Raw genomic sequence first — 26,568 nt, 5'->3', positions numbered from 1 at the left:
CGCCTTCATTCACTTTTTTATCCTATAACAAATCCAGTGAGTTGCTACTTTGTGATCTGAAAATATTAAAACTACGTTTTATTTTATTTTCTGTAGAACTGGCACAGAAAACTACTTGCAAATACAGAGCAATGATTACCTGAACAGTATGCACCCTAAAATTGCCAAACTGGTAAAGAAAGGTATAGTTTTGATTAGACTCAAATGAGCTGCTTTTTTAAAGATAGTTTCCAGTAGCCATGACAACAGTTGCTTTGACAAGATGTGCATATGGCATTACACTGCCAGCTGGTATGAACAATGTTTGAACTACTGCATTGAGATGCTGAGCAAACAGAAAAAGTTGCCACGTTCTTAACCCTCAGGGAAAGCAGTCATCCCCTGATCAATTATGAAAAGACAGAGAGAGGGCTGCTACAGTCTGGCTCCATACAAGTTTTCTGAGAAAGCACGCAGACACAGCAAACCAAAGTAAACAAACTGCACGCACTATCGCCAGCTCCTAAGAACACAGATTTGTCCGCCTGTAAAAGGCACCAGTACGTGGCTGAAGCACACCCACAACAATCCTCTTGCTGTTTTCTTGGGTTTTTCAAGTAATTGCAGACCAGCAAGAGCCCTACGAAACCACCCTAGCTTGCTTTAAATTCAAGTGCAACAGATTTTAAAAGAGGATCACAAAGCTTGCCGAGGAAAGGCAGGCCTCTCATTTATTCCTGAGCCTAAAAAAATGTCTGCCTTTATTAAGCCAAAAAATATTTTAGATTGCAGAGCGGTAGCTATAGGTTTACAGTAGCACCGTGGAGGCTTGGAAGCACCATCAAGGGATGGGACAGTGGGCTTTTAGGAGAAGAATATGGCCAAGGTTGTCTCCCAGGCTATGTACACATTGGCAGCTTAAAACACCATGAGGCTGTTTCCCCTGTTTCAAGTCATATTTGCATCATGCAAAGCACAGAGGAGGAAGAGGTGTCTATACCTGATGCACATTACCTGTTTGCTTTCCCCACCCGTGGAAAGCTCCCCCATAAAACCTATTCATGAAGCTGTCATCTGTGCATGTGCACCTATCTGCTGGTGTCTCTAATGTACACCCCTTGGCTTAACTGCAAAGTGAATATGGCTTACGTCTTCTAATTGGATGGAAGGGGGAAATGCACCAAACAGCAGCATTTCTCAAGAAGCTATAGCATTGATACGGATGTGGCTAATATTGTGTGTATGTGGCTTCCAAACCTAGCAATGGAGCACACTTGATGCAGAGTAAACTGTAATGTGCACACAACCTCTGACAGCTTCTCATTCCATCCCTTTGATCTGGTACAGTGGTTTACAGCAATCCCTGGTTTGCAAAACAAGGAGGCAGTCTCAGCAATTGCACGTAAGAAATGAAAGTAGAACAACCATGGCACATACCCCTATTAGGAAGCTGCCTTATACTGAAAAAGATCATTGGTCCATCTGGCTCAGAACTTCTCTCATCTGGTGCCCTCCAGATGTTCTGGGCTACAACTCTTATCATTCCTGACCACTGGTCATGCTGGTTGTGGCTGACAGAATTTGTAGTTCAGAACATTTGGGGGACACCAGGGTGTGGAAAGATGCTCTACCACTGACAGGAAGTGGATCTCCAGGTTATCTGAGGGGTTTCCTACCTGGAACCCCAAGGACTGAAGCAGGGATATTTTATATGCAAAAGGAGCACCCTTCTCCTGTCTTAAACTTGTGTGTTCAATTGCTAAATGCGAATTAAAATGTTAAATTTGTATGAAAGGGTATCTTAGAAATGCTGACAACTGGAATACTGTGAGAAGTACAGATTGTGGTTGTAGACTCTTGGGCTGGGCTTTAAGTGTTTTTGTTGTGTGGGTTGTTGCTATTATTTTTTTTGTCTCTTTATTTTGAATCTTATGATTTATTTAGAATCTGTTCCAATTTGGTTGTGTTTTTTCTGATGCTTTAATTTATTGTTTATGGCTGCTTTTGTTATGTTGTAATGTATTTTTTCATGGTGTAAGCCACTTTGAGCATGGTTTGAACTATGGAAAGGAGACATACAAATAAAATTATGCAAGTATGTATGGTAAACAAATAGAGACGAGTACCTTAAATTCTCCTTTTGTCAATTCACTTACTCATGTTAAATCCATGATAAATGAGTGAGCTATGAATGATGTATGGAATTTGTCACTGCTTAGCATATGATGGAATTAGTGCATCTTTCAAAACTGAGGATAATTTGATTTAGTAAGACATGTGTATCATTTAAGTACCATAGACTTACGGGGGGGGGGGGGCTCAACACAATTTACAGTATCTCTAATGTAAGAAAACATGAGAAAAGCATTAAACTGTATATAATATCAGTAAACACACACTAAAGCCTGGATTGAGTAGCTATCATTAAAGCTGCCCATAAGCCTGGAAGAATAAAAATGATTTTCCTGGTGCAAAAATTATAGTTAACTTGGCACCAGACATTCCTTCCTGGGGAAAGCGCTCCAAAGTCCAGGGTTGCACTATTACTGAGAAGGTCCAGTCTCCCATTCTGTAAACGTATATGAAGATCTGTCTGCCCTTTAACACAATTAGCAAAAACTCGCAAAATGGGTTGATGAAACAAATTGCAACTTTTCACTGAAAACGAGCAGTTTAGAAATGAGTAGCAGTTTAGAGGTTTGTGAGGTGGTCATGTCCAAATTCCAAAAACATCTGTGTGGAATTAAGTAGCATTTTTACTTAACAAAGTAATCTAATTCAGTAAAAGTATGGAACATGTGACAGCTTAAAACAATAAAGCCACTGAGGATGTGGATTAAAGTAATAATACCATTCTGGACAACAGGTGTCCAGAACAGGCAATATTACACAAAATATTGATCATGTGGCTTTGGGAACACATTACTGCACACTATTTACGGGTAAATATTGCTGTGACTCCTAAACTTGTAAGCAACATACAAATAAACTGATATACTCTTGATAATTGTAAAACCTTAAACAGATAATAATAATATATTTAACCAGGTTTGTAAATCTTAGGAGTCAGTGTGATTCTCTGGATTTTACAGCTAAGTGTTACTGAGATTCTGTGTATACATACAAGTTCCTGTTACGTGCATATTCAGGAGCTACATTTTTACATGTTTTAATTACACCTCTTTTTTGGTGTTAAGCAGGAATGAAATTGCTTAATATATTACTGAATTATTTTATAAATATGTTGTTTTCCTCCCTTTCGAATTTTTTTCCTAAAAGAAAACAGATGTCATTCATATTGTTTCGTTAAAAACAGGAATGTTTAACCTATCAGCCTGTTGCATTTGAGATGTTAAAATGAAAAATGACATCTATGGCCATTAATATCTTCAATGTATAAACAGCACAGCATGACACATTCTTGAGAGCTGAAGGCTACAAAATCTCTCTGAAACATAAATAACAAAGCACTCAGAATCATATTTGATGTTGATATTCATCTCTGCTGCCTGGGCTCCTTATGAAAATAGATGCAGCCCAAATGGATCTCCTATAATTGGTTTCAGATAGCGGGGTCAGAAGAAATACGATACAAGAAACTATTACATGGAACAGGCGAAACAAGAATGTTTATACAAGCACTACCCTGTTAAACTGACAATGGGCGTATACTTTACAGATAACCAGAAGGAAGAGGGGGGGAGGAAGACTTGTCGTAAGAGATTATTTTTATTCTCCATTTTGTTACGGAATATTTTAACTTTTACTATATAATGTAAAAATAGGCTCTTTTAAGCAAGAATGGCGCAAGATGTCTCAAACCACTTGGAAACAGTGACCAGAACACTATCAAATTCAGCATCTATGTGAGTGAATAATTGCCCAGAAAGTTGAATACCAGTCAAATTTAATTTAAAAAGGGAAAGAGGATTAGTTATATGAACTCATACAGCTGCCTTATACTGAGTCAGATCATGGGTCCATCTAACTCAGGGCTGATCTGCATTAAGGTGGGTTTTTAAACCAGTATTTTTGCTTCTTGCCTGCTTGGTGATGCGCTCTCTCTCTCTCTCTCTCTCTATCATGCACGCTTATATTGATACCACTACTTCTAAGCCTTTGCTCTGGGATTTCTGAGACTAGTTTTATGCTGGCTTTTTTGATTTTTCGCATTACTGCACATGCGCACCAGCTACTACTGGCATCAGTGGGAGTGGCTTCTTTCCTGCAGAACTGATTCAGCAGCCTTTGCCCCACCCTCATGTTTGACCTTACAGGGGATCTGTGTGGAGAAAGTGCGATCTCCCATTTCATTCCCACTGACCACAGAGTCATGTTAATGACGGTCATACAGAGAAGAAAGTCCTGGTTGTTACTTTGCAGTGTGTACCTGCACAGCTCCAAATACAAGAATGACTTTAAAGAGCAATGACTGTGAGCAAGTGGGAAGCCCAGCAACAAAGCATCACAGCCTGAGTGACAAAGCAATAAGGGAAAAAGGTAAAGCATCCAGAATGGTTCAAGAGATTCTACAAAATGATCAAAGAATGTTAGGTAAAATACAAGTGAGACCCCCCACAAGAAAATAATGCGGTGTATTCCTGTGTGTGTTACCTGAGCTTATGACTGAAGAAGCAAAAAAGACAAAACCAGAGGTTAGTACTCTAACTTGGGTTCCACTTCAAGTACAAACATGCTCATTATGTTCCGAGCATTCTAAAGTGCAACCAGTCTGCATGAAAGTCAATGGAGCATGAGGCTTCTGAATGCCTGATTTGTCCTATGAGGAGGAGGTTTGTTGTGGAACCAATTTAGGTAAATTGACCTTTGCTGCAACTTGAGAGGTTCAGGTTTTTTTTGTTTGTTTGTTTTACTAGGAGTCCAAAGCAGCCTCAGTTTCACCTATGGCCTGCAGTATTAACAATAAACTATAGTGCACAGCTGCTGCAAGCTACCCTCCAACCTGCAAAGGAGTATAACAGTGAACTACACTGCCGCCTCAGCCCAACCTGCTATTGAGGGATAAAAGCAAAAAAATAGCACCGTGGGTTGTTGTACTCTCTCAACTTCAGCCCAAGTCCAAGCATGAAATAAGGGTCCAATACTGGACAGCAAGGTTATTGTAAACCTCTTTGAGCATAATCTGCAGTATTCAATATATACTGTACTACAAAAAACACTCTTCCAGTGGCTATCACATCTATTAGCTGAGACCAGTAAATGTTGCCTCCAAGTTCAGAGGCAAAGTATCTCTGAACTGCAATTGCTCAAGGGCAAACAAATGGAGAATGTTTGTCTTCAGACCCTGGTTGTGGGCTTCCCGGTTGACCAATGTTGCCTGTCTGGCCAGTATCAGAAAAAGGGTGTTGAACTGCATGGGAATGTTGGCCTGATCCAATACAGTTCTTACCCGTGGGTTCTTCAAGAATTCAAACATGAAATTGTCTATCAAAAGATAAACAACACACACATACACTCCATAACATTAGAAGGCAACTATCTTCTTCAAAGGATCTAGAAAATTTGGAGGTCTGTTGGCCTAACCCAGTGTTCCTCAATCTGGTACCCTCTAAATATCTGAACTACAATTTCCATTAAACCCAGCCAGCATGACCAATGGTCAAAGATGATGGGAAGTTGTAGTCTAAAACATTTTAAGTATACCAGATTTGGGAAACCTGGAGCAATCGCTATCCCTAGTACAGTGGTACCTCGGGTTACAGACTCTTGAGGTTACAAACTCTGCTAACCAGTAAGTGGTTGCTCCAGGTTAAGAACTTTGCCCCAGGATAAGAACAGAAATGCCAGTGGTGTAGCGGCAACAGGAGGCCCCATTAGCGAAAGCGCACCTCAGGTTAAGAACCGTTTCAAGTTAAGAACAAACCTCTGGAACAAATTAAGTTCTTGACCCGAGATACAACTGTAAATACTATGAAAAGTAGTGCAGTTAAAACATGTACAGTAGCCCACAAAAATTGTGATTTATCATAAGCAGAGCCCTGCTGGATCAGGTCAAAGGCCCATTTAGTTTTCTGACATTTTCCTAACTGTTAATTTCCGCATTATATTTTAGTTTTCACATAATGTAAAAGCCACTTCCAGAAATATAGTGGATACAGTGCAAGTTTACTGCTCATTTCCATGTAACAGGCTTCTAGGGGGGGAAATGTCTGCAAATAACATGGAGATGAGTGCTAACCTTCAGCTATATTCCACTATATTTCTGGAAGTGGTTTTTATGTCATGTGAAAGCTAAAATATAATGTGGAAATTAGCAGTTAGGAAAATGTCAGGAAAACTGAATAATCTGCTGTGTGAATGCAGCCTGACAGAGGGAAAACAGATGCCATACTAGAATCAATATGGTGTCTGTAAAGGAGAGGTCTTAGAATAGACAGATGACAGGTTTCAGCAACAGATCTGTTGAACTGGTGTGCAGTATGTTATTGGGACTAAGAAAGCTTTTAAACAAAGTTCGAGAACAGCAGCTCATGGGGAAAGGAAACAACAACATCAAACTCATGGGATCAGAGGATAGGTCTCCTTAATGATCAATAGCTACTCAAAAACAGAAAGCACTACAAAAAAATAAATGAACAACATCACAATAGAGGGAAATAAATGGAAGGGTCCCCAAGGGTCTCTGGTGGAACTTGTGGTATTAATGCTCCAATGTGAGGTAGAAAAGTGAGAAAGGAAAGTTGCAGGTGACAGTGAGGGCATAACTTCTTGCTGGATTAAAAGCTTATTCAAAATAGAATGCTTTGAACTAGTCATCTCTCTTTCTTTAGATAGCAGCCACTGTCCAGGGTGTGTGTGTTTTTAAAAGAAAATAAATCCTTTTGCTCCTACGCCATATTCCCACTGAATATTAACCCCTCAAGCCAGTGTTTTCAGCAAACAGACTCTCTGGTGTCAAACAGCAGGCCTGGCAGCAGAAGGGGGGTTTTCAGGAGAAAAGTGCATGGGAGGAAAGACTTGCTCCTCTCCCTATCTGCCATCCTGCTTAAGAATCAGGAACGCTTGAAACTACTTTCTGCTCTGATGGTGTTTCCTGCTTGGCAGGGGGTTGGACTCGATGGCCCTTGTGGTCTATTCCAACTCTATGATTCTATGATTCTACTTGTTTCCTTTCTTTCAAAAGCATGGCCCGTTTTAAGCATGTTAGTTAAAAAATGCTTTTAACGTAAAGTCTAGTGTGTTCCTAAATAGTCAGAATGGTAAATTACAGGTAGGTTTCAAGGAATTCCCAAAGCATTGGACAGTCAGATGACAAGTGAAATTTGTGTGTGGTTCAATCAACCTTGCAAGGGCCACATGCCAGCAGTAGGTGTGGCCAAAAGTCACACGACTGATGCAGACACACCCACACATACAGACAGATAGAATATACACCCACACATACAGGCAAACAGGAAGACAAGCAATCAACCAAATGAAGTTGGGGGCAGACAAGCAAATGCACTCTCACTTTCCAGAGGGCAGGCACACTTAATCCATTCACTCAGCCTAGGAGGGAGGGTTTCTTCCTAACAAAGTACTAAGGTATGAGGTCCCCCTGGACTCTAGTACTGTAATAAGGAAGGAGGAAAGCTTTGTTTTTGCTATTCATCACAGTGCCAGGATAGGAGGAGCACCTCCCAGTCTGCGATGGAGAAGAAAACTAAAGTGTTTCAAATGTCTTGCCACTCCCTCTGGTGCAACACCACTGTGAAGGGATGTGGGAATGGTGGCAGCAATGGGAGGGAAGAAGGAAAGATGATCAGGAAGTGTGCACCCAAGCCTCCTTTTGCACGATGGGAATCACATGTGTGAGGAGTGGTAGGATGCTTGGATAGGGGTATCGTGACAGAATACTGAGGATAGAATAGAAAGATGCTGTTGTTGTTTAGTCGTAAAGATATCAACTGTAATTAAGAGTCTGTAGAATCTATTTTATAGCATGAAAGAGATAATAGTGCTTAAAAGCAAATGTAAGTGGACAAATACTACAGTAAGCAACAATGAGAAAATGAAGACAATCCTCCCCACCAACCCCCAATTTGAGATCTTTGGGTTATCTAATGAAGCTGACTGACAGTAGGGTCAGGACAGACTTAGCAAAAGCATGTTCACACAATGCAGCTTTAACGTGTTGCATAATTCACTGCTTCAAAATGTGATATGTCCCAGTAGTTTAGATGGCTTTAAAATGGGAGTGTGCCTCTGAGGACCAGAAAGGCACACTGCCGGATTTGAAATGATATCAAGAGGCGGCTCGTCTCTCCTGGATCCGGGAATGGTTGATGTTAAAAAACACTGGTTTTCTAGATCTGGAAGGATTTGATAATCGGTACAGACGGCATGCTTATCTAGGCTATGAAAATGTTAAAGTCCACAAAGGTTTTTTGAACCATGTGGTAAGGAAATTGCTATACATGGTGTGGGCTAAATATAAGGGCTTGTTAGAACCTAAAACACCATGGCAGCTATCCCTGATAGAAGCATTCTCAGTCAAGAAAAAAAACATGAGAGGAAATTGGGCAACTTGCAAAGTTTTATTGGAAGAGAAGGAAAATAGGCTGAAGCTAAAAAAAACAATAATGAGGAAATTGGAACCCACTTAACAGACTGGCTACAATATTTCCAGCTAAATGGGACATTCAAAAAAGACCAACAGAAGGGCTTTTCCACAGAACTATCAAGATTCGAGAAATAATTAATTGAAATTAAAGAAAAACCACTCTCTAAAATGTACAGACTCCAACTCCTTCTAGAGTGGGAAGTCAAGGAGGAAGAAGTAAAATCGGTAATGGTCCAATGAGCCAAAGATTTTGGCTACAACATTCAAATGGAAGCATGGGAAAGATTATGACTTGAAATTCACCGTGTGCTATAATTTGAAAGAGAATTTTATCGAAATGCTTTACCGTTGGTACCTAACACCTTCAAAACTGGCTAAAATGTATAAAACCAGGTCAAGCATTTGCTGGAGATGCAGAAAGGCAGAAGACACGATAATCCATATGTGGTGGAATTGTAAAAAAAAAAGAGAGAATTTTGGGATATAATATATAATGAGCTTCAGAAAATGTTTAAATTTTCTTTCCAAAAAAAGTCTGAAGCCTTTCTGCTGGGAATAATGAGTAACGATATTCCAAAAAGTCTAAGGAGAATTTTTATGTATGCAATAGCCGCAGCAAGAATCTTAATAGCAGAAGAATGGAAAGGAGAATCTATTCCTACTAAGTTGGACTGGCAGACAAAAATGCTAGAATACACAGTTAGCAAGAATGACAGGAAGACTTAGAGATGTTACAGAACAAACATTTAATAGAAAATGGGATACTTACAGAGTATACCTAAAAGAACATTGTAAAAATCTAAATTATTTGGCAGGTCTGGATTGACCCCTGCATGATAGTAGGAAATTTTACAAAACCAATTACAACTGAGACAATTTAGGAGACACAATGGAAAGTGTGAAGTCGAAAATGTAACTTAGGAACTACACTGGTGGAGCTAGCAAAAAAGTCATACATCTATCTCACATAGGAGACCTACAACTATATTTGAAATGTTTTCAGAAGGCTTACAGTATACCGTTTTCTCCTTCTGATAAATATCTGGCTAACCTGGGCCAGTCTTCTGTGGTGGTTTTAATTCAAATTCATTTTATTTGGTGGATGTGTACTGTGTTTTTATTTTTCTGTTGTGAAATACTGTAGCCAACCTGGAAAAGGCGTAGGGCACCCTCTTTTTCCCCCAATGAGTCCAAGTCCTCAAACCACCTTGCTCTCAACTTTCTTCTGCAGAACAATTGGAAATGCTGGCAAATGTACTGCAAATCAAAGCCAATTCAAGTCTGTAGCTTTTCTGACTGTAGGCTTCAAAGGATACAGACATCAATGGAACTACATAAATAGACAGTATCCTGAATCGGCCTCTGTAACTCACTGTTCAATAATGTTTATTATAAAATAAGTAAACTTTCCACTGGTACCATACAATTAATATAAGGGACCATTTTAAAAGAAAATGATCTAGCTAGGTAATCAGTTACTATATTTTAGTTGCTTGTAAGTCACTTTGGCACATTTTAGTCGCAAGAGATACACAAATTTAATAAACCCAAACACAGCTACCTGGATTTTCTACTGAGGTTAGATTGCACTCATCATTAAATGCTCTCTAAAGAGGAAAAAACCCTAGTCGCTTATGGAAGCTATATAAGTTTCCTTTAAAAGGTGACAATGTAACAAAAGTATAGGTTGAAGAAGACGTAGGACATCTCTCCCCCGTCTAATTTATCAGCTAAAATCTTTCTTGTTGCCTTTGTGAATTAGTCAATTGAAATATTAGGGGAAGTTCACAAATACAGTGATGAATGATTGCAACAGAAAACATATCTGTCATTCTGCAATCAAAATGTATATTTTTGTAAGTTCTTTTGACTGCAAATTCATTTTCCATGCTCAGACCTAGGAGCACTTACCATGTTAAAGAGCATCTTATGGTTAGATGGCTGATATGTAACAGAAAGATTCAAGGCTTGTGAAGGAGGCAAATACTATCAGTTCAAACACCACTTTATACACCACTTTTATTGTGTAAAGTGTTTCATAATCTTTAGCTTTTTTGTATTCTTCTTGGTTGTATAAACTCCAAACTAAGGCTGGGAGCTAATATTGAGAAATAATAATATGCACCTCTCAGGAACAATGCACAATACTATTACTTATTCAGCAAGGAACATGAATCGCCGATTTGCTCTGATACAGATGAGGTTTTGTTGACTGAAAAGGAATGTGTGTGTGATTATTCACCACCCAGAATTCACAGACACTACAAAATTAACATGCAATCGGAGACTATTTTAAAAGGCAATGTCTAGCTATCTAGATTTTCTACTGAGGTTAGATTGCATCCACCATTAAATTCTAACTAAACAGAAAAAGAAACAGTAATAAACAGATGAATGCATCATGAAGTTTCATAATGCTATTTAATAAAAGGAAATTAATCACATAATTGTCATAAACCTATTTTCAAACAGCAATCTATCAGAAGGAAATTATGCATCTGTAGTTATTGACCTTTCATTTCAGCATGACTGATACATAATTAGAGTAGTTTTGTGAAAAATAATAGTTAATTACCAGAACATTTTTTACTTTAATTGTTTGGGGATATTATTATTATTTGCAGCTTAATATATTTTTCTCTGTATGTAAGATGCTAATGTATACACAATACAATAGCAATGTATTTTGCAGAAAAAGCTTTTATGTTTAAAATGAAATACACTTTCTATTTTCTCTGCGCCAATCTGTGATAAAAAGAACTTTGAAAACAGGTCTGTGGTGTGCTTTTTTACAGAGTGTCTGTACAACACCTCAACTTTTTTGCAGCAATTTATTATCTTGCTATGAGTGACTCCTTTTCCATCCTGGAATTAGGATGGTGAAACAGAAGACCCATCCTTTCCATCAAAGGGATCTGTTTGATGAGGGTGTGCTAGTGAAACTGGGCTAGCAGTAGATGCGTTTTCAGAGTCCAAATCCTCATCTACTCAGTATCTTTCCAGTAATGAAAAATCAGCCTTTCTCTACTGCCAAAATGATCTTTTGCAGAGAAATGATAGGAAGGGGTACTCATAGTTATCCCAATCAAGGGCTCCTTGTGTTGGCTAAGCAGGAAGGGAGGCTGCACTTATAGAAGCTCAAGTTCTGCAGGTCCAAGACTAATGCTTATACATACTGCAATTTATCTCTTAAATCAGTGGTTCCCAATGCAGAACCCATTTTTCAAAAACCAAGCCATGCACTCCCTACTTTTGAAAACTTTAGTATCTCTATGGTAGTTTTTGTTATGTGAATGGGGCCGCTGACCCCCTGGGTGGGTTACGCAGACCCCCTGGGGTCCATGGACCACCAGCTGGGAACCACTGTCCTGAATGTGCTCACATGATGTGACATTTGGGGTGGAGGCCAAATGAGTTGTTCCAGCCACTTGCCAATTTCCTGCAGAGACTTATGGAAAGACGTCATCAATAACAAAGGGGGTAGGGGAAAACAGGTGAAATTGCATAGTTCTGCTGCCACACTGCACAAATTGTTATGTTGTCACTCTTTCTGAATGCTGTTGATTCAATTTAATTTATGATTTAGCAATGTTTACACAGTACTCGGTTTTACTTGTTATATGGAGCTGTACATTACCCACCCTGGGACTGGATGGTGGAGAGTTGGTACACACACAAATGCTATTGGGAAGGAAGTGTACATGATGATGTACCATCCTTTCAAATTCCAATGACAAATGTCAGCCATTTGCTTTTCCATACAATGTCCCAGGAAAGGGAAACAACATCTAGGAAAAGAGGACACGGGTCCAGAAAGCTCTAGAAAAACCAAACCATCCAGTATTAAGCAGGACACCTGATACCTGGCCACCCTTGAGCTGTGTGAGCTTGCTCTTATTTTCTTCATGCATGAAGCCATTGTTGGAGGTTGATGGGCTCAATGCATAAATAAAACAAGCAACCTTCCTCCCTGGAACTGCAGCACTAAAGGCACAAAACTGTGTTGGCTGGACAAGGTGGGGAGGGTTATTTTCTTCTAGCTTTGGCCTCTGAAAAAGTCCATCTTTGAGGCTGAGAGGAGGGAACTGGCTTAGATAATGCCTTCAAGGACCATTCTTCCAATTCATCATCACTCTTTAAATTGCAAGAGGATATTTCCCCTCACAGTTTTAAGGACCCAATGGGAGAGACAAATTAGGCACAGAGAATGAACACCTGAGTCACACATTCTCCAAGGCCAGTTCTTTCCCTTACTGTGCAATGGGGTATTCTTCCTCTCAGATCAAGGACTCAGAGGAAAGGGGCCTCCTTACAATTTGCCCCTCCTCCTGAGCCGAAGCTGAAAGGGCAGGCTGCTGTCATTCAATTCTGAAGGCTGTAGGTTTGTGCCTGTATGTTGTTCTTTGCTGCCATGTCAGAATTACCGTATTTTTCGCCCCATAAGACGCACCGGCCCATAAGACGCACCTAGATTTTAGGGGGGGAAATAAAGGAAAAAAAATTTATTTCCCCCCCAGGTGCGCTGCGCTAATCCAGAAGCTTGGGGCAAGCTGAGGTCAGCGCGCCCCAAGCTTCTGCGTGCCGGCAAGCAGTCCGCTGCCGCCCCAAGCCTCCCGCACCCGGCAGGAGGTCCCGCTGGGTGCGCAAGGCTTGGGGCGGCAGCGGACTGCTTGCGCGCACCTAGAAGCTTGGGGCGTGCTGAGCTCAGCACGCCCCAAGCTTCTGCATGCCGGCAAGCAGTCCGCTGCCGCCCCAAGCCTCCCGCACCCGGCAGGAGGTCCCGCCGGGTGCGCGAGGCTTGGGGCGGCAGCGGACTGCTTGCGCGCACCTAGAAGCTTGGGGCCAGCTGAGCTCAGACACTCGCCCGAAGCAGGGGGAGCCCTCCAGAGGGCTCCCCGTGCTTCGGGCGACAGGCTGCCGCCCCAAGCCTCGCGCACCCGGTCGGACCTCCTGCCGGGCGCGCGAGGCTTGCAGGCATTCGCCCCATAAGACGCACCCCGATTTCCCCTTCATTTTTGGAGGGGAAAAAGTGCGTCTTATGGGGCGAAAAATACGGTAAGACAAGAGTAGGAAACAAAGCTTCAGTATGTTTGGTGGAAAGACTGGTAATAATTGCATATCCCTTGGAGGAATATACAAATACTAGCATATCAATATTAATTAATTAGGATACTGTTCCATTAAAGATACTCATTTACTATGAAATTAAAGTTAAAAAGAAGAAAAAGAAATTCTATCAAAGCACATAATATAATATATTGTATTTGTTCTTTTGTATCCTCCTGAAATAAATGCTATTTTTTTAAAGCAAGGACAGTTAAACTTCATGGAGTATTGTACCCTTCCGTACAGAAAATCATGTCTATTGGTAATTTTAAGGCTTTTAATATGCAATGTACTTTCAAACCTTACTTCATTTATCCACCAAGCAACCCTGAAAGCCATTATTACTTCATTATTATTTTATACAACAGCTTTTACAGATGATGATGAGTAACCACTAAGGGCATGCCAAAACTATCAGGTGAATGTTGGATGGACAGCATTCTGAATTCCTAACCTCCCTGGCTCAGTCACAATTATGTGTTTTCTAATTCGCTCCTCCCTGCTGTAACAAGGGTACCACTATCTTGCATTCCACTGACAATGCTCACTGGCTGTGCAAATTTCATATAAACAGATCTAGAATGTGACAGCAACGACAATGGAAATTACAGTCACACTGAGAATGGATATGTTGACAAATGCTTCAAACATTGGGCAAAAGATTCCTGCATTGTAGTGGGTTGGACTAGAAAGATCCTTTTGGTCCCTTCTAAAATACTATGCTTCTATGCTTTGTACAAATTACTTATTCAGTGGGAGAGTGCATGCTTTGTATGAAGGGATTCCACCATGCTCAAGTAGATCCCCGGAGGATCACTATCAGCTAATGTGGAAAGCACTGGGTGGGATGAACCAATGGTTTGACTCAGTTTGGGTCAGTTTCTTATGTTCCTACAGCCTCTGAATATGCGTGTTGCTAGTCATGCTGCCAAATTTTAGGATTACCGAGATTTTGACTGCAAAAGTTGAAATCTTTTTACTCCTTTTTGACAAAAAGGATAACAGGCTATGGTTATCACTCTTTGCTCAACCCAACACTGAACCAGGCCGAGTCTGGACTTGGGGGGGGGGGCGGCGGCGGCTGGGTCCTTTAGGCATGGCACAAAAGGGCCATCAGACTGTGGTAGCAACTCAGCTTCAAGCAGGCTTCATCCATCTGTCAATGTGCTCTATGTTTGGCTGCTTTGGGGCCTGATTGAGAAGCTGAAGGTAGTGCAGAATGTATTGGCTAGACTGCTGATGGGGTCAGGCAGCCAACAGCATGCAACACCATTGTTAAAACATCTGCACTGGCTGCCCATATACCACTGAGCCAGGTTCAAGGGTCTTGCATTTACATACAAAACCCTAAACAATTAGGATACCTTTAAGGATAACCTAAACCCTTATATCACAGCTCCATCACTGAGGTCATGGAGTGCTGTTAAGCTTCAGGACCATGTTGGACAACTAACTGGCTTTGACTAGAAATCAGGTATTCCAGCAGGGATTTGGCAGGCATCCTCACTTCTAACCTAAAGAAAAAGTATTGAAGACTTTTATTGTGTCAACAGGCCTAGTCAGTGGTTTAAGCTTTTAAAATGAGTGGATTATTTTTATAATCATTCTGTATGGTTTTAAATTGTATTTTAACTGTTTTGTATAGTTTGTTGTACACCACTCTGGGATTTTGCATGAGAAGCTTCTGTCTTTAAATATTTTTTATAAAATCAAACATCAGTCAATCAAGTCCAGCAGTAGTAGAACCCAATCCCCTCCATTCCGGCCACAGTAATCCTTTAAGTTTCACTTAACAGTTACTAAACATGGCTTGTTTGTAATAACTTGAGGCCCCACAAAGGTGTCCCAATAAATTACAAATTGATACTTATTTGTTTGTTTCTTATTATTAAAGCATTATGGATTGGGAATGGCAAATTCTGCCCATATTCACCTAGTTTCGAAGGGAAATGGTAAGAGTCTTGCAAAAATGAATAAACTGAAAGTTTAGTTTTTATAGGCTACTTCATCAGTTCCCTTGAATACTCCCAGGAGAACATGAGTAGAGCACCAGCATGTCGAATATTTTGAGGCACTTCACAATGACATCAATTTACAAAGGCAAGCTTAGAGTGAAGAGTTGAAACTTGGGAGAAGTCCAGAAAAAACTTAGCAGGAACTAAAATAGCTATAATAAGAAGCTCCTAAATGCCTATAGTGTCATAACAGCATTGTGACAGAATGCAAAACATGCTGCTGAAGAGGCAGGCAACATTTTAATTGAATATAATGCTTATCTTCGAAAGTGCAAAAATTGGCTGATGGCTGGCTCACACCTTGGCTTTAGAGCATGCTCTGTACTTGAAGAATATATTGGGTTATCCAAAACTACATTTAATGGAATTCGGACTTGTTTACTTGTTCATCCATCATATTCCTGCACATCACTTATCAATCTGGCTAAAGATTGTAGTGCCACATTATTTTGCATCTTATTTAGCATAATAATTTTTTTAGCTCTGAGTATGAGAGCAGCCTTCCTGGCTGCAAAGGGAGCAGTTGTCATGGTTTTGTTTTTGTCATGAGAGTCAAGATTTAGGATCTCCAATCCTTCCAATTTAAGCAACGGTAATTTAAAGTTAACAAGCAATGGGCCACTTAAAATTGAAAACTTTCAGGAATGGAAGAGATATGGCCTGAGGCACACAGCAGAGCATTCCAGAAGAGGGACACCACTGACACTTACATGCAACCCACAAATAGCAACAGAGCAGAGCAGGTTTCAAACAAGCAGCCATCAATTAAAGAACAGAAGCTGTTTATCACAATCCCACTATTTAGCACAACTGTTTGGTAACCAGAGAATGTACTTCCTCTAGCCCCTGCTTGTTGACTGTGCTAGTCATCAAAAGAATTGCATGCTCAAAGAACTGTATTAAAATATACTCAAGGCTATCATCACTACTTGAACTACAGAAACATGCTCCTGGGTCCAGTAAACTACACACATTTCCATTTTGTAAGACGTTTAGCACTGAAAACTGTAGGTTGCTTCTACTTTGGGAATTCTTATGGTGAAGTTTTTGACTAAGGGTCTACTACTGTGTTGTGCTGAGTATGATGTGGGTTTTCCCAATGAGGCAAAAGCAATTTTAGGGAGAGGAGTGGGCAGAAAAAGACAATTTTTAATTTGTTTTCACTAAACTTTGGGGGAGGCCTTGTTTATTATGAGAAAATTACAGAATGTTTTAGGACTCCTAGGGTAACATCTAGTGTTGCTAACCTGCTTGTGTGATGGACTTCCACTTGTACAAATGGTATTTCCTCTCCCTCTCCAGCACACCCACAAAACTTGTTCTAGAGGGATAGGGAGGCCTTTGGAGCAGATTGGGGAGTGCCAGTGCTTCAGGCAAAAATGGTAAGGGAAAGTTCTACAATATCTGCTAGTGTGGCATAGGCTCTTGTCCCTAGAGTTTACTATTAACAGATTAAGAATGGTGGGGTACTTGATAGTCTGCCTGCTCCCACGCAAACATGCCTATTAAGAGCATCATCAGAGGCCCTGCTCAGAGTGCTCCATCTCCTAAAGTGAGGCAGGTGGCAATCTGTTTGTTGTAAGTTGCTTTGTGTTGCCCTGGGCAAGATAAAGTAACTATAATAATAGTTACTAAATAATAACAACTTAAAATAAGACAGGTGCCAATTCTGTTGAGTTTTCAGCACCTGCTTAGAAGTCCAGTTGCTTAGCCAGGTATTTGTTGGTTGTTAATTCCCAGCTCAGGTTGAATTATTTTGGCTTCAGTTGTTGGAAATTTATTGTGGTCTTAATATATGAATTTGAATTGTGTTGTGTACCGTGAACTGCTCTGGTATGTTTCAGATCAGGGTGAAATCCTTATCTTCTCCATCTGCCACAGGGCAAGTCTGGCAGGTGGACAGCATATAAATATTTTAAACAAACAAACAAACAAACAAACAAACAAACAAACAAACAAACCAACCAACCAACCAACCAGAGATAGGGACTACTCGTTTGCAACATCTCATCTATGAAATTCCCTTGAAGTATTTAAATATCATCTTTCATGCATATTAATGTTGCTATTGTCTCAGGCTTTTGATGGGGTTTAATTCTCTGATCTGTGGCTGTTTTAAATTGGATTCAACTGCTGTATTATCATATTTTTTAACGTTGATTTTTAGGTTTTTTGATCATTGCATTTTCCTGTTGATATTATTTTAATTCATGCTGTGAACTGCCTCAGTAACTATAGCTAAGAAACAAAGTATGACTATTTTAAATAAATAAAATATTGCAGTATTGCAGAGATTTGATTCAACATATACAGATTGAAATAATGGCTGAGAGCATTAGAAAACTCTTTCTCAAATGGCCTATAATTCTTGTTAGACCTTCCATTTTTACAAAAGTATACCATCCCAAGATTAAACTTGATTGTTTCAATTTATTTCTGACATACTCCCATTATATATTTTAATATCAGCAATACAACAAAAGCTGGACTATTAATGTTAGTTTATTTTTGCTACACAAAGTATACTTTTATGGAATGCCTTTCTTATACAGTGGTGCCCCGCAAGACGAATGCCTCGCAAGACGAAAAACTCGCTAGACAAGAGGGTTTTTCGGTTTTGCGTTGCTTCGCTAGACGAATTTCCCTATGGGCTTGCTTCGCAAGATGAAAATGTCTTGCACTTTTTTTTAAAGGCGCTTGTAGAGGCGCAGTTGCGACGGACCGTGCTTCACAAGACGAAAAGACTCACGGAACGAATTCTTTTCGTCTTGCGAGGCACCACTGTAGTATCCAGGATCCAATGCTTTGGATATTTATATGTCAGGTTCAGTCCTGTCTCTCTGGGAAGATGTTTGAGTCAAAATTATTTTGAATTTTGTTTTCAGTTGTTGCTGGTTTTGCACTATGTATGCATGGTTGTTTTTTATTTAATTCAGTTTAATGGCTTTGTATTCTTATTGCTTGATATTTTTCTATTGCTGTGAATAGATTTGCTTCATTCTTTTAAGAGCATCTGTAAGCATTAAAGAAAGTTCCCTCATCTTTTTAGGGGGTTTTTCAACCAAAATGCCCAATTTAATGTCTTATTTTGCACCAGGGATGGGAAACTTGTGGCCCTTCAGATGCTGTTGGGACTCTCATCTGTGACATGCTGCTTGGAGAGGATGGAAGCTGTAGTGCATCATCATCTGATGGGCAAACAGGTTCCCCACCCCTGTTCTATTACCTGTTTAATCTATTACTTTGCCTTCAAATACAATATGTGGGCTAAATCATTTCATGATAAAGAGACCTAAAGCTATTGAACTTCCAGTTAACAGGAGGACTCTGTACGTGAACAAGAACATTATATCACCCTCAAAGTGGTCTAGTCAAAACAAGGTGTTATTGGTAATAATTCGAAATTCAGCAAATTCTAAGCATTTGAAAACTTCATTTCCCTATTCATTGCAAACAATTCTGAAATCCCCAGACCTGAATTTTTTGTTCTACACCGTGTTCTCAAGGCTGTTAAACTCACACCTTCATGTTCAAAACTCCAGAAGCAACATAGCTGCACATACTGAGAATTATTTTGAACATGTGAACTGATTCTCATTTGCTTACTCTAAATGGAAGTTGCTTCCTTACGAGGAATTCAGATACAGTCTGGAAAATTAATGCAGCACATGGGGGAAATGCATAGAATGTCACCACACATTTAGCTAGACAGCCCAGTATTTCATGTGATCAGACAGATTTTAAAGAAACTACATTGCTTGTGAAAAAACAAAGCATACGATCTATACTGAAAATATTCTTACTATGCCATAAATCAATTATGAGGGGGAGGGTAAATTAAGAAATAAAGTTTAAATTCTGCACTAAACTTACACTCATATAAGGTTCTCATATGTTGTTATAAATGTCATCAATTATATAATCAAAGGTAATCTTAAATTCATCATTAGTTCCTGCCCTTGTCCACAAGAAACCAACTTGTACAGCCCAAAATCTACTGTTTCCAAATACCGGTCTGAAATAGCAACACCCTACAATTGCTAGAGCTTCCGACACATACTTTTTCCTTTTCTAGGTTTACATCCAAGAAAGAAAACCAAAAGAAGCTCCTCCAAAAACTCAAGAGATGAAGCGATTGCTGTCCTCAGATGGCTAGTACATTTCGTTCTTCCTTTCACTTATATATTTTTTAGAGTTCTGGTGATATCTTTAAAAGTACTATTCCAAACAGAGATCTAACTATAAAAGACTTTGTTGACAATAGTACCTTGTGTCCCTCCTCTGCATGCGCCCTTGAAAGCACAGAAACAGAGGTTGGGAAGAAAAGAGGAGGTCTCCAAGGAGGATAAAGATTTTTTTTTAAAAAAAAATGTTAGTTATCCAACATAATGCCCTGTTTCTCAACTTTACCGAAGTTCCTATGGTGCTTGTAATGACCCACTTTTCATAACAACATACATCATATGACTTGAGGTTATGATATGAGCTGCCTTATGCTTGTTATAATCAGGGTACTGAGTATAATCTGGTGGTTCACACTTTTATAAAGATATCTTGTTACTCAGCATTGTACACTGTTTTATTCAACAGTGCTTAAAGCAATGCACAATGTTATTCATAAAACAGCATCTAAAAACAAAACTTAAAACAGAAAAAGTAATGGAAAAAGAACAGCAGAAGCAATATCACCACCACCACCACCACCATCACCTGTTGCTCCATCTATCAAAGTCCTAAGAAAACTCTTTGGATAAAGGAAACTTTGCATTAAAAGTAGACTCTTTAGAGAAGGGCACTTGTGTATCTTAGAAAGGAAATTCTGTGGGAATCTTAGAGCCCAACCCCTCTTTTCCACACGTTACAAGAATGGAGCTTTTTATTCCAGTCTCTCAGAAAATTCTGGTTCTTATCCTCTCAATGCTCTACTTGACACAATGAGGGAGTGGTTTATGAGGCAGAAGCTCCACTTTAAACAACATGGCTTGATTTCCATGATGTTTTCCTGTCAAGGAAAGGTTCCTATGTTACTCTCCAAGACTGTTGTTACCCAGAGTATTGAGGCACAACCTTCTCAACATATGTTATACTCAGTTGTAACACTCTCAATAAGCACCTGGGAAGGCATAGGTTGTGGTCTTTAGGGCTTGGCAAAATTGTTAATAAAATATTTTCTTGACAGCCACATACACTTAGTCTGTAACAGCTAGATTAATTAATTTAAAGACAGGATGGAGCATCCTTTTTGGGTAAAAGACATTCTTACCTCAGTAGAAAGCTGTTGGTGACATATTCTAGCCATGGACAGTGCCAGACTCTCACACAATCACTTATTTATCAGCTGTGTTTGTTTGTTTTCCCTGGAACATTCTAGAGGCCTTTTTACCTGGGTGGCACCACCCTGATAGGTGGGTAGGCAAGGGAGCTTCAAGCAGCTAACACACCCCAACCACCCAACCTTGCCATCAGGCCATGCCACATGCTGGCCTCCTCCCCCTGCCTGTTGGTGAGTACCGACACTTTTTTTCCTAGGAAAAAAGCACTGCTTATAAGTACTTATAAAAACTGCAGGAAGTACATAGCATTCTCATACATGAGACACATAGAAAAAATACCTCTTCTACAATAGTTTATAGCTGTGGCGATGCATGCCTCAGATAGAAACAAAGAAATATTTTTTCCCTTTATTGCTATTGTTTTTCTCACATTAATTTTTTCTGCATAATAAATTGACTAATTAGCTGATAGATCAACTAAAACTCATATGATCAACCAACTAACATTTCTTTAATTGGGTGGCAACCCTCTTTTTCTTACATAATGAACATGAAATTAAGATACAAGTTTTCCTCAATTCCTAGCAAAAAGTGGCCTACCAAGCAATTCTACCAAATGTTTACTGCATTATGCTGCAAAACAAAATTAATTTCCCATTCCTATAGCTTAAATTAATTATTTTATTAAGACAAAAATACAATTGGCAATTCAAGTGTATAATGTGATATACTACTTCACATTACATATTCCAAATATTGGCTCAAACATCTAAGCATATTATGCATAAAGTCTCAAAATTCAAAAAGTGTGGTGATGATTGGGTGCTGAGAGGATGGTTGAACACGCTTTTGGTAGGTTAAACTGTCTTTAACCCAATTTGTGCTATGAAAATAGTCATGCTGGCCACATGACCCGGAAAGCTGTCTGTGGACAAATGCCGGCTCCCTCAGCCTGAAGTGAGATGAGTGCCACACAGCAAAGTTGCCTTTGACTGGACTTAACTGTCCAGGGGTCCTTGACCTTTAACAGTAATATGGAGGACAGAAGCGGAGGAAGGTAGGATCTAAGTAAATGAAGAAAAATCAAAAGCAGAGTACCTGGGTGAGGTTCAGGCTACTCCCTCTGAGGGCAGGGAGAACTTCCAATACCTTATTCAGGGTCCTCCCGGCCAGAGGACACAGCCTTGCCACTATCCTATGAAACAGCAGATAAGTCCCCCAGAGAACTTTTGTCTCACAAAAGCCAAAGGCTACAAAATAAGGTAAGGGCCCTTTAAATGGTCAGCCCCTTCAGGGAAGCAGAGCCTATCACACTTTATCAGCCTACATAAGGCTTCAGTTAGCTTTTGCTCCATGCAGAGACAATTTTTCTTCTGGGAGCCTTAGTAGGGCTCACTGGAGCTGTCCAAGGTACTACTCTTCAGAATGACACTGACTTTGTGACCAGACACAGTCTATTTCCCCTGTGAGCTCAGAACCTAACGCTTATGTTGTTTACAGTTTAAGAAGGTGAAGGCACTGAAAAGTTAACACATCAACTTTAGTGCACCCTTAGAACTAGCAGGAGAAAGATGTACATGCATCAATGTTTGTCCTCAATGAAATTCAGTATTTAAGATATGAAAGTAGAAAAGCACCTTAGTTAGTGACTATCACATTTTGTGGAAGCATATTCAATGACTTAAAGGAAGGTCAATTTCTCAATTATTATATAGAAATGCTAAGATGGTGGACTAACAAACCCTGCATTAAAATGCTGAAAGGCACCATGAGAATATATTTCAAGTAGATGTTAATGCATTTGTTAATAAAATAATAGCGTATTCTACACTATTCTACTTTTTTAGAACTACACTGGGATAAATAAATTGGTTTATATAATAGTATCTGTGCTTCAATTATCTTGTATCCTATTTTCATCCAGAGCTTCACCACCCTGCATTATTAAAAAAATAACATCATGAACTGAAATAAAGTAATCTCAATACTTGCTTAATCCTAGTGTTCATATAATGGTCCAAAAGCAAAATAATGTAAAAGTGTTTCTTCTGTCTAATGTCTCTAGGGGAATAATTCCCTAAAGGTACATAAACCGGCAAGAATGCTTTTCTAGGTTTAAGGAATTATTCAGAGTTATCTTCGTAAATCATTGGAAATACTATAAACAAGTAGATGCATCCAGGAATACCCCAAAGCCGTATGCCAAAGGGACAAACTACCATATTTTTCGTCCCATAGGACGCTCCGTCCCATAGGACGCACCTATTTTGGGGGGGAAATAAAGGGGGGAAATCCCTTTATTTCCTCCCCAAAACCAGGTAGGGGAAACCAAACCAGGTTGAGGAACAGCGGGATGGCGGCGCTGCGCCTCCCCACTGTCCCCCGAGCTTGTGGGGCTGGCCGATGTCTGCCCGGCACGAGGGGCGCTCTGCTTCAGGGCACCCCGCGTGCCGGGCTGCTATCCGCAGGGAGTTCCCGCAGGGCTCCCCACGTTGTGGATGTCTGCCTGTTCTTAATTAAGTTTTATGGATATTTATGGAGTGGTGGTATTATATTTTTGTACTCTGTACAATGCCTTATGAAAGTGCAGATAGCAAATATTTAAATAAATACAAGACAATGTGGTGAAAGGTTAAGCCCTCCAAGTACTAGAACGCCTATCCAAGTTGCACACTATGCTCACACGCAGATAACTGCTTTTAATCAAAGAAAAAGACTTTGGTGAGTTCCAGTCATGCGTATCCTGCTTAGTTTGGTGACCAGTAAACCAAATAAGCTGAATTGCTCATTTATATTTGTGAGGCATGCACAAGCACTCACATATACATCTCTTTAAGCCTGGCCTAAATCAGCTTCATTTTAATGGCACAATCTGCCTTGGTGTCACTTGTAGCTCTGATGGTACTGAGGTTTTTTGTTTGTTTTTAAGTAAACCTCACACACTACAACCAGAGGTTCAGTTAGCAGCCCAACACAGCTCCTAGAACTGGATTTTTTATTTTTTAAACCCCTTAACACATTCCTTAGACAATTCTGTTGAATTTCTAAGGAATGATGGTAGCCATCTTGAAGAACTAGGAAATACCCTGGGAACTCTAAATACTTGATGCGTTTTTAAGTACCGTGACAGTCATGCAAATCATGCTGGAGAGATTTTGAGCTCTTGAGATAGATGCCATCTGAGGAAGTTTGAATGTGTTATGAAAAGCTATGAAACGTCTTTTGAGTGAACCAGCGGAAAGGAAGAAGGAAAGCATGGTACCAGTGTCAGTGAATATGTACAGATAGGAGAAACTGACTATATACTGGTGCATTTCAGTTTTCTGTGAACATTTTTTAAATAAATGTTTTGTGTGTGTCACTCCAGAGATCAACACTTTAATTATTATACTATACCCAGTGGTAAATAATTTATTTAATTGTATAAATACTGAGACCATTAATTCTTGCCTAATCACTTAAAATCCCTATTGCTTTAAGTGGCTATTTTAGTATCAGTGGCTTGCAATGCATATCCCAACAGAATTGTGATTGTGCTACTTCTCTGCAGATTGCAATTTGAGAAAGCCATGCCTACATCAAATCCTGGAAATCTGCAATGCTCAATCACTCTTCGACATTGCTATGAAATCCTGATGTATGATATAGTGCCTATAAGAGATTGTCTCATTCTATCCCTAAGAACTGGGCTGGTTTGCATGTACATTTCCTGGCATGTCAAACCGTAACTCAGCAGCAATGAATGAATGAATGAATGAATGATCTAGTATCAACAGTAGATGCAGTAGAGGTGGTGAGAGGGAGGTTTTCTGAGCTAGGTGTGGGCTTGTTTACCTACAGTGTGCAACTTGGGGTGGGGTTGAGAAAAGAAGAATAGCTGTGCCTAGTGGTGGATATTGTAAGCCTCCTTACCATGCTAAGAGATTCCTGTCACTGTTTCCTTTGGCTATATACACACACAACTTACCCCATCTGCTCTATCCCATAACCTGTATCTGCCCATAGAAACTCCTATCAGTCATCACAACACGTTGCTTGTACATTTTTGGCAAGGTGTTCCAAAATATTAATAATGTCACTACATTTTTCACATCTTTAGAAATTCAGCCTAAAACTAAAGATTGGAGAAAGGGTATGTACATTTAGGTCCAGTACTGTATCTCCTAGGGTCCAAACCTTGGGTTAAGCAGTTGAAAGGAGCCCAGCAGTCTTTTCCAAATGTACTCTCTCAACCCTTTCTTTGTCCTTTTCACATGGTGTTACATCTGCCATGATGCCAGTTCACTCTTATGTGCATTTACCTTTCAGTAGATTATCCCTCATAGATGCAAGGGCAATAATTATTTGGATATTAAAGATAGATAGATAGATAGATAGATAGGCACATGCAAGCAGCAAAGGGAGTGAGAAAGTGTGCCTTCTATATAGTGGAATTTCTAAACAGTGAAATTAGATTTAATTACCTTATTTGGGGGTTATCCTCCCTGCCCCCCTGCTGAATCTCCATGTCCTTGTTGTTCAAGCAGTGAGGGGAGCATATCTGTAGAGTGAACTTACTATACAGGCATACACTCTTGACTCAGGAGTGCCACATGAGCAAACTATGTGCACAGAACAAGCTACCCTCTGCAGGTGTGCCCAATGTATGATGGGGGCAAGTGTGTGAAACCAGGTATTCTTCCTTTACGCAATTACAGTCCTTTGATGATGCTATTTTATAACCAGGATGGAGCCGTTTCCCTCATCCTGAAGCAGATCTGAGAATTCTAGACTGAGGAACAAACTAAATGTTACACATTCAAAGGGGATTCTTTAAAAGCATGCTAAACTTGGCCTTCTTTATTATGAAAAACTGTGCATCTGGTTTGGATCAAGGCCCCTCACCAGTTTCCTTCAGGGGAAAGTAGCAGCTGGGAAGCGGGAACCTTTTGAGGCCACACACCAGTTTTCTGCCAACCTGGATCTGTAAACGAGGGCCTCATATGGATGTTTTTCTTTCCAAATAGAAGTGACAGTGAAAGCTGCTTTAAAAAATAAAAAAATAAACATGCTTGCTTAATATAATGTGTAGTTTGGGCCCAAGTAAGCAGCAGTGCACGTAAAAGGCTAGAGAATATCATCAAGTAGGCCTAAAACTGGCCCCATTTTAACTTCAAGATTAGGAAGGGACAAATGTGAGTATCCCTCACAGCATGCTTGCAGGCATGCGTGAGGAGAGATGATGGATTTTCAGCAGGATGATGGTGGACAATGTGGATCTCGATAGATCACTGACAGACTGACCAACAAAGTAAGACCATTTCCTATTTTGCAGCAATTGTAATGCATGTTGTATTTCACTCAAACCAAACAACTTATCACTCAAACAATAGGAATGAAGAAATCACACTATTTTGCTTATATTGGTTTCTAATGGCATAGTTACTTACATTTGGCTTTTGGTATGTGAAATGTTACAAATTTTTTAATTTAATAAAGTATTCTACCATAACGAAAATTTAATGCAGACACTTTGAAAAGTGTGTTTTATTCATCAAGCAACAAAATAAATTCACATAATTTATTATAATTTGTTTTTTAATAAAAACATGTAACTGTACAAATATATATGTATACAATGACTACAGAAAAG

General features: G+C 39.7%; 1 protein-coding gene across 9 annotated transcripts in view; it reads right to left on the bottom strand.

Moving 5' to 3' along the window:
• The window catches only part of FOXP2 (forkhead box P2), a 334,596-nt gene that overhangs the window by 126,999 nt on the left and 181,029 nt on the right, over window positions 1–26,568 (bottom strand). The window lies entirely within an intron of this gene.

Source organism: Podarcis bocagei (genome assembly GCF_964188305.1).
Source record: "Podarcis bocagei genome assembly, chromosome: 10".
NCBI lineage: Eukaryota > Metazoa > Chordata > Lepidosauria > Squamata > Lacertidae > Podarcis > Podarcis bocagei.
This window is presented reverse-complemented; position numbering and strand designations above follow the sequence as displayed.